The following is a 15,459-nucleotide window of genomic DNA, read 5'->3' on the forward strand; positions in this document are numbered from 1 at the left end:
CTTTGCTTTAGCCCATTGTAGTCCCACAACTAGCCTCAACATATACTTACTGTATTTTTCCTGTGCCTGTGTTAACATTTTGGGGGGGCCCCAAGCAGGGATTATGTTACCACAAGTTACTGTAGCCCTCAAGCTAACACCTCATCCTAAGCTACCCCTTTCTCCTGGTTATCCAATCACCCCATCACTAAGTTTCCATCCCTTCTGCTACATTTGACCCTTTTTCCCATTTTTCAGTACATAAAAGTTTCATTACTTAAGATTACTCTCGCACACACACACACACACACACACACACACACACACACATTTCGTTGTCAAGCAGCGTATGTGTAGACTAATGTATGAGAGAAAAAAGTTCACATATACATATATGTTATATATGTATATCAATAAAGCAAACACCCAAAAATCCAGGTTTACATCACAAGGTTATTCGAGGTACTGAAAAACACCACCAGGAAATGTAAAGCTTCCCATAAACTTAGGCTAGGCTCTTAAGCTAGGGATAATTACATATTTTTTCTATACTTACTTTAGCAAGTTATGAAATAACTCTGAGGATGGCAGTCCCTACTCTGATCCAGTAGATACTGCACATATACTATCGAACAAATTCACTGCTAATTTCATCAGAGTCAAGTCATGTATAACAAACCCACATAAACCTAATGACCTAAAACCCTCTCTTATCACTAAAGAACCCTTGTTGAAAGTACTTTACAAAACACAAAATGTATCCCCATGGGACTTCATAACATACCAGACTACCTGCTGAACAACACTAAACAAGCACTGGTGGACCCACTCCTACAAAGATTCAACCTGAACTTTTCCATTGCCTCCTGATTGAAATACAAGAGTAGTGTTGCTTCTTCACAAGGGTGATCCTACCACAAACCCTGGGAATTACACAACCATCAACCTGACGAGCCTCATCTGCAGAGCCATGGAACGGAGTGTAACAGACCTAATATGCTAGGATATAAATTTTATAAGACTTTACTATGACCCTGCCAAAGGATTTTATACTATTCCACAAAGTAGCATTATCAACAAGCTAAATATGCTGCAAATAGCTTCCTATGTAGTTAGATGGATAGTTAATTGGCTGAGGAACAGAACCAACACTTTGAGGGGGCAGGCACAGCCTCAGACAGCATGAAAGTAACAAGTAGAATGCCAAAGGGTTCTGTGCTTGGACCTTTGCTATTTAGAAGACACTTCTCTGATCACCAAATAAAGAGGAGCTCTGTTTAATGACATTTGCTGACAACTGTAAACTGAGTGTTATACTTGAATCTTTTTCTGATATGCAGAAGCTACAAAATTAACTTAATACATGTTGATAGCTGGTGCACTGACAATGTGCTAAAGCTAAATGCTATAAAATTGTCATTGCATTTGGCAAACAAACCCTCCAACCAGCTTATATTTTAGGCAACATCCCACTTTGAGATGAAGATGATGTAAGAGATCTTGGAACATAGGTAGATAACTTCCTCTTCTTTGACCACCATGTTGCAGCAGTAGTCAGGAAAAACTTTTGTCTGGCACAGCTGATTGCAAAGGATATTTTCTGTAGGTCTAAAGAAGTTCTGAGCCCTCTATATTCTGCACTGGTCAGGCCCCTAATAGAATACATCGCCCCCTTTGGAATATACCTTTCTAAACTTATCAAGCAGTTAGAGACCTCAAAACTTTCTGACAAAAAGATGATGGAACTAAAGGACCTGTGCTGTCCAGAGAGGCTGGAAACCTCGTTCTTGTATTCATCATCCTACAGACTCCTTTGGGGCAGTCCCATGCTTTGCCTTCCAGACCATTAGGGATCTAATAATCTAGGCACTTTAATTTCTCCACAAATTCAGCAATTCTGAGAACATTAGAACTGATGACCTATTTTTTTCACAAATCCAACAATTTTGGGGAATACTAGAACCAGATATCTGAACCTGCTTTAGCAGATAAAGAAATCACAGTGGAGAGAGAGATATTTATCATGCAGCTGCTATCTGTTCTGGAACTAGCCTCCTCTCCAGAACAAGCAATGTGATGAACTATTTTCAGAAGGAATTAAATGGTTTGCTGTATATTCATAAATTCACCCTGGTATGGCTGGCTTATTGCTGCTTGTTAAAAGAGATAAGGTCTAAAGCGGAGTACAAGCAAGGTGTAAATGACCCCATGGTCCAGTTGCTTTGCACAGTTTGATTCTGTGGTTGCATTCAAAACTTCTGTGCCACACAAAGGTAGTAGGTTACACAGAATGCCCAGTTACTCTGACGTCAGTCATGCCCATACCAGGTAATAAGGTCCACCTGATCAATCTCAGGCTTTCTTAAAACATTCATTTCATTACCTGTAGTACACTTCATCTTCTTATTCTGACTGATCATTCTTTCAGTACCAACAACCATTTATGGACTTATTTATGTATAAGGTAAAGTGGGTTCAATCAGCCTGTACATAATATTCTTCCTTATGCATACCCTAATAAATGTACATAGGCGTAATTGCCATAGACAGTATATTGAACATCCTGATAAGATTTAATTACAGTAATAGAAATATTAGCATACATCATTGAAAAAGCATTAAGCAAACTTGGGTATTGCTTACCTCATAATATGTAATGTGTACTCAGTAGTAAAAATACAATAAGCACAGTTAGAGAAAAAGAATAAACTTGTCTTTGTTTTGATTGTTTTGTTCTGCATTAAACTATCATTACATGTCAAACTTTACTACTACTTTCAACAAAATGCACTTGTTTTCTTACTCATGCAGACAAAGTAAAACAATTTGTTAGCCACAGATAACTAACTGTGATCATTTCTGAGATGGGGAGCTATGCAGTCATTGTTTTTAGTAATGTTTTATTCCTCCTACACAGCTGACTCCTGTACCTCTCTTCATTCTACTCCTCTTTAACCAGACTTAATCCATTTAGGATTGGGGCCAACAAGGAGGTTGAGGTGCCTTGGGACAGGGCCATAACTGCGCCACTGGAGTATTTTTCTCATCCTTTTCCTCACCTCAAGTTGTATGCTGTCATGCTAACCCAGGGCTACACACGTGCATGCCCTTAGCCATATCTGTGCCCCTCCACAGCAGATAATGTCTTACACTTTCCTGGCATCAAGATATTACCCACCTAATTTATTAGATGTACAAGATTGCTGGGAAGTAAATAGTGTGGGAAGAAATAGCCAGGGAGTTATTGGCTAGGCTTGTATAGGCCCTAGGGCCGTTAGCCTAGTACCAACCTATGAACTTCTGCTGTATTAGCTTTTGTTGGTTTGACAAACTTAAGATATCAAAAGTAAAACAACGTGTGGTGGGGAGCCCCAGTGACTGCAGGGTTCACTGGTGCCTAAATATGGCTATGTATGTTTCACAACTATTCACAGTATTATCTATAACTGATTTGAGATTTGTATTGCTTTAGCAGTTTTTGCGGTTTCCCAGTAGAACCATCTTCAAAGTGCTGTTGTAGTTTTAGCACTGTGTTTTGCTTCACTACTTTTGTTACGTTCTCTCTGACTAGCACAGTCACTTTCAAATGGAATATTTTTAACAAGAGTATTAATATAGTAATAAACTAAAGTTGTTAATTCAGGTTTGACTGGGTGTTTAATTATTACTGTAGATAAATTACATCAATGCATTGTTTTGTATTTTTGTAGCTTGTTGGCTGGAGTGACGTTTCCTTAAGGGGAAACTAGCTTATAAAGAGTTCCTTGGCACTTCAACTTCTTTTGTTTTGAAGGTTCATGCTTTGCATTTTCTGAAAATTCTGTCAAGTAGCTATTTTGAGTCTTCTGAGGTACACTAATAGTAACTGGGAAAAGGGTAGGTAGCTGAGGTCATTTGCTCTGAATTTAGAAGTTAGTGAAGAAACTCCATTCGGAAGATTGGAAGCAGTTGTGACAAAAAATAAATAAATACTTTAGTAACATAATTTGGTACAAGTTTGCTTTCTAAGGTGACATTTAATTTAGCCTGCTACTGCTGTTTCTGTTTTTATATATACAATGTAAACTTTTTTTTCAGAAATGAAAAGTTGTTTACCTGCATGTGGTAGATTATGGCTGCAGTTGCAGATAATGCAGTATGTAGGAAGCATGTAGGACAGTAAACAAGTGTAGGCAAGCAGCATACCTCTCAACTTCTTAGAACAAGAAACCTAGACAAAGCCAAAAATAATGGGGGGGGGCCCGCAAAGGCAGAAAAATAGGGACAGTCTTTTAAATATTGCTCATATAAGCTTAGAATTTTGCTAAAATTAAAGATTTTGTGTTATACATTTTCTGAAGGATGTGAAATCTGAAAGTCACATATCTGATGTTCTTTTCATTTTTTTATGAACCCATGGGTTTGGATCCAGTCTTTGGATCCAAATCAGCCTCATGCTCCAGACTTTGGATCCAGCTCTCGAGCTCCTCTCTCAACCCATAATGTACTATTCCATCCCCATTACCTCAGATCTCATTTGCCACTATCATGAACGGACACAGGCTCCTCTCCTGAGCTTTTATAATGGTGTTTCCTGAGTTAATTTAACCTTCTTTTAACCTAATCTTAAATGTTTGCTATCCTCTCTCTCAGTTAATTTCACAGGTCATTAGAAGCTTACAATATTTCTGCTACTATTTCTTTCCTTCTATTCTGCTGAATAGAAAATCTTCTGTATGATTGTTGGTATTTTTTCCTCTGGTTACCCCTTTGCTGACAGGGTATCTCTGTAATCTACCATTGCTGGTAGTTTACGTTGTTTTTCCTAAATTTTTGCTGTGTTTAAAAAGAAAAAAAACACCTGTTTTTGGGTTTCAATGTTTTTCTCCTCTTCCTTATTAACCATGTCAGATAAACTGATGGGATTTAAGAAATCTACTTCATGTGGGCACAAAATCCCTCATTTGGATGCCCACAAGGAGTGCGTATACTGCCTTGGAGCTGGGCACTTGGACACTACCTGTTCAGTATGTTCTACCTTCAATCCAAGGGCCTTGGTATATGTTCTACCTTCAACCCAACGGCCTTGGTAGATAGGTGAAACAAAATTGATTTTGAAGCATCTATTACCAGCTACATCTTCTTCTGGGGCTCAGACCTCCACCAAATTTAGCAAGTCTGCTCCATTGAAGCATAAGAAGTGTTCCCCACAGAAATCCCCAAGGTCTTCGTTGAAGTCATCAACTAAGAGATTGTCAGATCCGAAGACCTGATCCTCGAATCCAAAACCCTCTGATCCGAAGACTTTGGCTTGTGTCCTTATTTCAGTATCTCCATGTTAGGTCCTTAGATCCAAAGGTCTGGTCCTTCTTATAGGATTCATACTCCTGAATTTGTCATAAAACCCATATCACTTACCCTGCCTTCTCCGTTGTTTCAGACTCCAAAGAAACACTCCAGGCCACCATCCACAACTTCCTCTAGGTCCTCCAGAAATTTGTCAGAAGTAGATGTGGATAGAATTGTATGGAAATTTCTCAAAGCTTAGATCCAGATAGGGGTCTTACCACCTCTGTCCCCTTTTGATTCTGTGAGTCTTCCATTGACGTCTAAGACCATTTTATCTCCTTCTGCTATCCATCCAGTGGTTTTGAAGTCTCAAGATCAAAGATCCCGGAGAGGTGCAGTGTTAGATCTGAGGAAAGTAACTTGAACTTGAACTTTGTCCCTAGAGCAGTGGTTCCAGCCAGAAACTTGTAGTCTATTGGCCATTTTGGGTCAATTCCTAGCTCTTTTCAACCCCCTGCTATAAAGCCCGCTTTAGCGTGATTTAGCGCGGAGTTGCCCATAGAGCACCATCGGGCAGCGCCGGTTAAACAAGGTTAAACTATTTCTGGCTCCGTAAAGTCTGCTTTTCAATTTTTCCCTTAGAACTTCTCTACTTGCAATCTAAACAGTCTATTCTCTATCTCAAAAGCTCAGCACTTGCTCCTAAAGCATTTTTATATAGGTAAAGCTCAGCACTTGCTCCTAAAGCATTTTTATATAGGTAAAGTACTTGTATACTAAATAAAGTACTACATTAGCCTAGAATCCCCTTGAGTACCCATTTCCCTATAGGTCCCTTCTGACTCAGTTACACAGCAAACTTTTCACTTTTTCTAGCATGTCGAAGGGTCAGTTGCTAGCATCCTCTCCTGTTCAGCTGGTGAATCTGGGCATCTTGAGGCAATGTTACAATTGCCTCATGTACACAGACAACCCACTCCTTCTCCCACAAAACACAAATACATGTGAGAGATGCAACTATATAGCCAAACTGGAGGCTGAGCTCTCTCAACTCAGGACTGGCAAGACCAGACAGGAGGAGAAGGAAACCACGCACACCACAAACCCAGTTTCACATAGAACTATCACAACTGCAAAACAAACACATAAACACACAAAGACATACTCGGAGGCACTGATCAAAAATCTACCAAAACTACAGAGGCCTCCAAAGCAGACACCCAAGCAACTGCCACCTCAAGACATAAGACATGCAACATATAGTTCTCAAAGTCAGTGTGCTAAACAGTCACAGCCCTTAAGGCCAAACACAATGCCAGACACACTTGTTATAGGTGACTCCATAGTCAGACACACTGACGTCCCACTCACCAGACTGAACAAGGAAAAGATGACAGTAAGCTGCCTGTCAGGCGCTAGAATCCGCCACATAACACAAGCACTCGGGTCACTCCACAGCAAGTACAAGTATGACTCAGTCATTGTCCATGCCGGTGTGAACGACCTGAGACGTACCTCCCTGGACTACATGAAAAGAGACATAGAGGAGCTCTCAGATTATGTAGCCCAGGCCGGTATGACCCTGACCCTGAGCAGTATCCTACCCTCACCAAGAATGATGCCACAATACAGAGACAAAATGATCAGCTTTAATAATTGGCTTAGTTACTGGTGTCATTCTAAGGGGATCCAATGTCTGTCTGCCTAGGATGACATGCTTGACAAGCCACACTGCTTCGCAAGGGAGGGCTTGCACCTGTCACCCTGGGCTTCCGGATATTGGCAAAGGCTCTTGCCACCCCATAGTGCCTTTTTTAGGCAAGGCTCAAATGATAAACCTACCGCCCTAGAAAACAAAAATGGAGAAAAACTAAGGGTAATACTGCTCAATGCCAGAAGTCTAAACCTCAAGATGCACGCCCTCGAAGCCCTCCTCAGTATGGAGAACATCGATGTCTGTGCTGTGACTGAAACCTGGTTCAAGGCTTTTGAGAGCACCCCAGCACTATCAGGTTATACCTCATATCATGCGTTCCGGCCCTAAAATCCGGACCGAACCACAAAAGGAGGGGGAGTATCCATATTCATAAAGGATACCCACACCTCCAGGTTAGTGGCAATGCACGAAGCATCGGAGACCATCCAGGTGCAATTAACCATAGGTAAAACTGCCCTACAGTTTGTAACATGCTACAGACCACCTTCTCAAACTCAGGAAACCCACACAGCCTTCCTGAAGACACTGGAGAGTATGAATGTCTCTCCAAACACCATCATATTGGGTGACTTCAACTACCCAAACATAGACTGGGAACATTACTCAAGCCCCAACACCCTAGCCCAAAGGTTCCTTGAGTTCATAAACTCAAATGCTATGGAACAACTAGTCACCATTCCCACAAGAGGAGAAAATATACTAGACCTGATCATCACAAACATGGGGACAAAATGCTCCACACGGAAGTATATCCCTCATTGGTGAGATCAGACCATAAATTAATCTCACTGGAGATCCACATCCCGCCCCACCCCAGCAAAAGACCACAGTGAAGAACTTCTCAAAAGCAAACTTCACACTTCTTAAGACTGGAGTGGTATCCTTCAAGGGAGCCAGTGGAAACCACAACCCACGCTGCTGAAACCCTTACAAATGCCTTCTACGAGCACCTCCAGGAATGTATGGATCAAGCAATCCCTAATAAAATCAAGACCCTTTCCACCAAAGGCAGGCCGGTCTGGTGGACTCCAGCCATAAACAAACTCTACAACAAGAGGAGAAAGCTACTACATGACAGAGCAAAATCCCTAAATGGGAAGGCATCTCTGATCAATACTAGCAAAAACTATGATCACTCATAAAATCATCCAAGGCCAACTTTGAGAGAAAAATCGCTAATGACACAAAAGACAATCATAAAGCCTTCTTTAGCTATGTTAGAAACCTGGGTGGAAACTCCCAGATATGCTCAGAATTAGTCCAAAATGATAAAAAATCACTGAACCCACAGACATTGCCAACATACTGGCAGACAGGTTCAGTGCAAATCCCCCCCCCCAAAAGGAGAAATATCTATCCCACCAGAGTCTGGGCTCCCAAACATCTCAGATGCCCAGGTGAGAGCTGCTCTCTAAAGCAAAAACACAGCATCAATGGGACCGGACGGTGTCCCCGGCTGTGTGCTACACGAACTCAATGAGGAACTAAACCCACACATAAGGCTGCTGTTTAATCTTAGCCTTACTACAGGATCACGTGCAAAGAATGGCGTCACGGCAACTGTGGTCCCACTCCACAAAGGCAGTGCTTCTACGGACCCTGGAAATTACCGCCCCATAAGCTTGACAAGCCTTGTCTGCAAAGCTATGGAGAGGATCATAATGGAACTCATAAATAAAGACATTGGGGACCTACAGACACTGGATCCTACCCAATTTGGCTTTGTCAAGGGCAGATCCTGCCTCTTGAACTTGGTCGACTTTTGAAACAGTCACTAAGGCCATTGATGAGGGTAAGGCAGTTCACACAGCCTACCTTGACCTAGCAAAAGCGTTCGACACAATACCCCACTCGGGCATCATAGAAAGGCTCACCAGCATAGATGTAAACCCATATGTCACAAGATGGGTTGCAAACTGGCTCAAGGACAGAACACACAGGGTTAGAGTTGCTGGTGCCATGTCAGACTCTAAGCCGGTCACGAGCGGTGTCCCACAGGGCTCAGTCCTGGGCCCCCTCTTGTTCGGCATTTATTTTTCTGAAGTGCAGGCAAACATAGGGGATTGTGGCTGACAAAATTTGCAGGCGACTGCAAACTGGGCACCATAATTGACACTCCATCAGACACAGACATCCTCCAGAAAGGTCTCATAGAAATGGATAACTGGTGCCAGAGCCATGGCCTTAAGCTAAATGCCAAAAAATGTATAGTCATACCCTTTGGGAAAAACAAGGTAACCCCTAATTACCACATAGGTGGTAATCCATTAAACACGGAAGAAGTTATCAGGGACCTGGGGACCCAAGTTGACAGTAACCTCTCTTTTGACACTCACATTGCCAAAGTGGTTAGGAAGACCTTCTACATTGCCCACCTGATCATGAAGGGATTCACATCCAGATCAGGAGAGGTCATTGTACCCCTGTACCCCCTATCAGACCATTGATTGAGTACAACGCCCCATTCGGAATGTACCTTACCCGACACCTGCAGCAGTTGGAAAGACCCCAAAAGTTCCTCACCAAAAGGATAAAGGGGCTCAAACATATGTCATACGATGCCCGACTGAAGAAACTCCAGCTCTATTCAGTTGCATACCGTCTGCTCAGAGGTGATCTGTGCCTGACATACAAGGCCATGTCCAACCCGGAATTAATGGACATGCTCCACCTCAAAAAATCCAAATCCACCAGAGCCACGAGAGCAAGAGACTTAAACCTCAACACGGATATAAATAAGACGTGCTGGAGGGACAGATTCATCACCCAGAGACTCCCTACACTATGGAACAGAATCCCAGTCCATGTGAGGTAGAGCCCTTCACTGACTCTGTTCAAGAGAAATCTTGACGAGTGGATGGGAGATCGTAGGTTTACCCCGGGAATCATCTCTGTATCACTGCTGGACAGAGGCACAACAAACTAATGGGTATAGTATTCTCATCCTAAGGGGTGGTGAAAGCCACACACACTCTGGCTAGGCTTATAAATGCCCTAGGGCAGATAGCCTAGTATGAACCTATGAACTCCAACTATATCCCTGGCCAGTTCTGCTCCAATATTCTCTGATCAGAATGGGTCCTGGAGATGAAGTGTCGATGTCGGATCAGAGGGCTTTGGTTCGACTCTGATTTTGTTAAAGTGTCCCTTCGTCTGAGTCTCAATCCTGGACAGTTTGGATCTGGTTCTACCCTCGAGGCGCAGATCCGAGAGTGGTCGAGACCTACCTTCATCGAGGATTTTGACTCCGAGAGGACTGGGTCGAAGCTCTTCCAGGTTTTTCACCTTTTGAGGTAGAGGAAAGGTCTTTTTCAAACTCCAGAGACCCACCTTCTCATTTTTTGGATCCTAACGCATTTTTCTTATAGGTTCCGAATTCTGAGCCAGTCAGACCTACTCCACAGGGACAGCCAGTTCCAACAGGCATCCAGTCGGTTCCAGTACAGGAACTTCCTCTCTCTTCCGACACCTCCCCTGAACATCCTCCAGAGGAAGTACATTGGAAGAGAACGTGCAAGAGGAGGCACATAGACTCCCACATAGGATACCAATTTTGATGAAAGAGAAGGGTCCCCCATATTGCCACAGGATGACATTTCCTTTGGAGATATTTCAGAGACAAAAAGGTGGCTGGCCTTCTGAAAATTCCTCTCCTGAAGAATTGGTATTTTTTGGGAGCTTTTGGGTCTGGCACATCTACGTCTTAGGTTACCAAGATGGGTGGATGAGAACTCAGACTTATTTTCCCACTGGGCTTGAAAGGAACTGGATACAGTCAAACCCATTCCAAAGAGACCCAATAAATTCTTAGTCCCTCTGAAAGACAGACCCCACTGGAGTAAATGAGTCCTTGTTGATGCTATGGTGGTGGTGGCAGCCACTACAGCAGAGCTAGCAGAACAGAACTCTGCTGTCTATCTGCTAAACATGGAGTCTGGAGCATTGCACAGATTTGGAAAGTGAGTCTTTACTTCAGCAACCTTTGCTCTGAGGTCACTAAACTACCTGGAAAACTTAATACTAGACTTCAGAAAGATTTGACCAATACTGTCTGAGTCCATGTGTGCAGAATTTCATAAGCAAGTCGTCGCAGCTGGCCACTGTCTTATCCATATCAAACGCTTCAAAGAGGTTGATCTGTTACACAGCAGTAGGTACCTCGCAAGCAGCTGGTTCAGGCATTGCCATAAGGCGACATGCCTGGATGTGGCTATGCGACTTTGTGGAGCCTTTTAAGAAGTTCTTTATCAATGCCCCATTCGATGGCATTTCCTTATTTGGGCCATCAGTAAAAGAAATGCTTACTCTCAGCGAACAGAATGGAAAGACCCTGTCTGCCATAGGAATCAAGTTTTCTACCTCTCAATAATCCTTCTCCAGGAATCTGAAATGTGGTAAGATGTGGTTCCGAAAATCTCAGGGACTTTTCCAAGACCCATGTGGTGGTGATTCCTCCAGAGGCAGAGGAGGAAATTCTAATGGAAGACATCACCATAGAGGCAGAGGAGGCCTGTTAAAATCAGGGGTTCCAGGATTTTTTTTACAGATAAACCCTTCCAGCACTACTGAAGTGCTGCCCAACTGGCCAAATCTGGAGGCAGGCAGGGGACGATTGTCCTTGCACCGAGACACCTGGTAAATATAACACAAGATTCATGGGTGTTAAGAATAATACCCAGAGGTTATTGCATACCATTTTTCCTGTTCCCCATCTCCAAAAGAAAGAAGCTTCCCTGTGTTCTACCTCATTAAAGGAAAGTAGCACAAGAAATCCAAAAGCTGCTAGAAAGAGTCATCAAAAAGGTCCCACCAGACAAAACAGGATTCGGAACTTATTCACACTTCTGTTTTAATGCCCAAGAAAACAGGGGACCTCAGACCGATTTTGGATCTAAGCAGTCTGAATCAGTATAGTTTCATAGTATAGTACTAGGCTATCTGCCCTAGGGCATTTATAAGCCTAGCCATAGTGTACGTGGCTTTCGCCACCCCATGTAATGATACAAAAGTGTACAAAATAAATTTAGTTTACTGTGCCTCTGTCTAGTAATGACACAGAGATGACCCCTGGGGGTAAACCTACGATCACCCATCCACTCGTCAAGATTTCTCTTGGAGAGTCAGTGAGGGGCTTTGCCTAACATGGACTTGGGATCCTGTTCCAGAGTGCGGGAAGCCTCTGGGTTATGAATCTGTCCCTCCAGCATGTCCTATTCATATTTGTGCTGAGGTTTAGATTTTTAGCTCTCGTGGCTCTGATGGATTTAAATTTTTTGAGGTGGAGCATGTCCATTAATTCTGGATTGGACATGGCCTTGTACGTCAGGCACAGATCACCTCTGAGCAGGCGGTATGCTACTGAATAGAGCTGGAGCTTCTTTAGTCTGGCAGCATATGACATATGTTGGAGACCCTTGATCCTCTTGGTGAGGTACTTTTGGGGTCTCTCCAGCTGCTGCAGGTGCCGGGTGAGGTACATACCAAATGGGGCATTGTACTCAATCATAGGCCTGATAAGGGAGGAATATAGGGGTACAATGACATCCTTTGATCTGGATGTGAATCCCTTCATGATAAGGTGGGCAAGGTAGAAGGTCTTTCTAACCACTTTGGCGATGTGGGTGTCAAATGAGAGGTCACTGTCAACTTGGGTCCCCAGGTCTCTGATTACTTTTTCCGTACTTAATGGATTACCACCTATGTGGTAATTTGTGGGCACTTTGTTTTTCCCAAAGGGGATGACTATACATTTTTTGGCATTTAGTTTAAGGCCATTACTCTGGCACCAGTCATCTGTTTCTGTAAGGCCCTTCTGAAGGATGCATTTGTCAGCTGGTGTATCGACTATGGCGTCTAGTTTGCAGTCATCTGCGAACTTTGTCAGCCACAACCCCCCTATGTTTGCCTGCACATCTGAGAAATAAATGCCGAACAAGAGGGGTCCCAAGACAGAGCCCTGTGGGACTCCACTTGTGACTGGCTTAGAATCTGAATTCTATTCTCTTCAGAATTAGTATGTGAAGAAGTCAAAGTTCTGAATAGTCATGGTGCAGTACATCCTGCCCTTTCTTCACAAGGATGATTGGATGTGCTCACTAGATCTTCAGGACGTGTACTATCAAATCAGAATAGACAGATGCTCCCGAAGACACTTACACTTTCGGCTGGGAGCCAGTCATTACCAATTCAGGGCCCTGCCCTTTGGACCCACCTCAGCCCCATGGTGTTTACCTGCTGTATGGCAGTGGTGGCAGTTCACTTGAGACTAAAAGGATTCCAAGTGTTTCCATACCTAGACGACTGGCTTTGCACCACCCTCTCCAAGCATCTCCTTCTATATGCCAGGGACTATTTGCTCCTTATTAGCAAGTCATTGGATATAACAATAAACTGTGCCAAATCAAATTTAACATGTCTAGAGGCTGGAGTTCATTGGTACACTTCTGGATACGACAACACAGGTATCATCACTATCAGAAGTCAGGTTCATCATCTTCTTTTCCCATCCATCTCCTTCAGCAAGATCAGTGCTTCAAGCACTGGGTTCCATGGCAGCAGCCATTGTGTTACTTCCCTTGGCATGTTTCTTTATGAATGTTCTTAAATGGGCTGTAGCTGTTTAGTGGTCCATTCTTCAACCTTTCCAGTTAAGCTCACTCCAATTTGCAGACAGCACATCCACTGGTGGATCCAATTGAACGATATTCATCTAGGCCAACCCTTTGTTCTACTACCTCCAGTGGCCAAAGTGACCACAGATGCTTCTCAGCTGGGGTGGGGGTCATTTCTTGAGAAGAACAGTTCAAGGGATGTGGTCCCCCCCAAGAGACCAATCTCCATATCAATGTACTAGAAGTCAGACGTTGCAGGCATTTCAAGATGCTCTCCTTCTAGCGACTATTGCATTTCAGACTGACAACTTGCCTGTAGTCTGGTATATCGGCAAACAAGGAGGAACTATATCTTATCCCCTCTGCAGTGACCATGAGGGAATGGCCAATCTCATCAGACCGCTTTCTAATTGTGACACATACCGGGGAAAACCAACGTATTACTGGACAAACTAAGCAGGTCAGTCATGATTCCTCACAAGTGGTCTCTTAATCTGTGGCGGAAATGATCTTCAGTTGTTTGGGCCAACCTTGCTGTGACCTCTTTGAGACTCCCTACAACAAGTGTACCAGGTACTTTGCTTGTATCCCCCCTCATGGGGAGTCAGAGAGGTGCTGTAGTCCATGTTTGGCCCCTCTGGTCTTCTTTATGCTTATCCATCCTCTCCCTTTGATTCCAAAATTTCTGCAAAAAGCAAGTTGGCTGAAGAGCTCAGTAATCCTTATCACCCCTTTCTGTCCTCTGCAAGTAATGGTCCTCCTTCCTACAGTCTCACCTTTGTCATCCTCCAGAGATACTGGAGCCAACTCCAGATCTCCTCTCCTCGCTCACCCATCATGGATCCAACATCCTAATATCCAAGCCCTCAAACTAACCACATGGTTTGTCCACTTCCAGTAATGGTTAGACAGCCAAACCTCTCTTCTCTTGTACATGCCATTATTTTGGCTTCACAGAAAGAATCTACTAAAAAAGTATACAAGAGCAAGTGGAAAAGATTCTCCCTTTGGACTTTGAATAATGAGCAGGACCCTTTCTCTGTTCCAGTTTCTATGGTACTTCAATTTTTAACAATCCTTTTTAAAGAAGGAGCAAGTTTCTCTCCGATTAAACTTCAATTGGCAACAATTTCTAATTTTCACACAGGAGACAGAAATTATTCATTTGCATCGTCCAAATTACGCAAAGCTTTTCTGAAGGGTATTTTTCTTTTAAGACCACCAATAAAGGATTCTTCACCTCCATGGGATCTGACAGTTGTGCCACAAGGTCCAACTCAAAAACTTTTTGAACCTTCAGCTAAAACTAATTTAAAATTCTTTTCATGGAAAACAGTCATCTTGGTAGCCATTACTTCTGCAAAGAGAATGTCTGAACTCTATACTCTTTAGTCTAAAACCCCTTACATAATTTTTCAAAAAATAAGGATGCCTTACGGACAAACCTTTCTTTTTTACACAAAGTGGTTTCTGAAAATAACATTAATCGGTCCATTCAGTTACCAGTCTTCTTTTCAAATTTTTCAAATAAAGGAGAGTACATGCTTCATCTCCTTGATGTGCGCCAACAATTATACCCGTCTCTGCTTGGCTATAGGGTTCTATGGCAGCAATCTCAGTCTGAGGTAATGGGGATGGAATAGTGCATTATGGGTAGAGGGAAGAGCTTGAGAGCTGGATCCAAAATCTGGAGTATAAGGCTGAGTCAGATCCGATTCAAACCCATGGGTCGAGGAAGAATGAAAATGTACAACACAAATGACTAGTTATGATGAGTACTTAACTTTTAAGTATGTTATTATTTAGTGAATTATATCCTGACTGAGTTACCAGAAAACCACAGATTTTGAGGAAGAGACCAAAATATGCGGTAAAAATATGAAC

General features: G+C 42.9%; 1 protein-coding gene across 2 annotated transcripts in view; it reads left to right on the forward strand.

Annotated features, from left to right (window-relative positions):
* NOP14 (NOP14 nucleolar protein) overlaps positions 1–15,459 on the forward strand; it is a 1,083,467-nt gene that overhangs the window by 404,592 nt on the left and 663,416 nt on the right. The gene's annotated exons all lie outside the window — the stretch shown is intronic.

The sequence above is a fragment of the Protopterus annectens genome, chromosome 2.part1, assembly GCF_019279795.1.
Source record: "Protopterus annectens isolate FY-2018-M chromosome 2.part1, PAN1.0, whole genome shotgun sequence".
Lineage (NCBI taxonomy): Eukaryota > Metazoa > Chordata > Ceratodontiformes > Protopteridae > Protopterus > Protopterus annectens.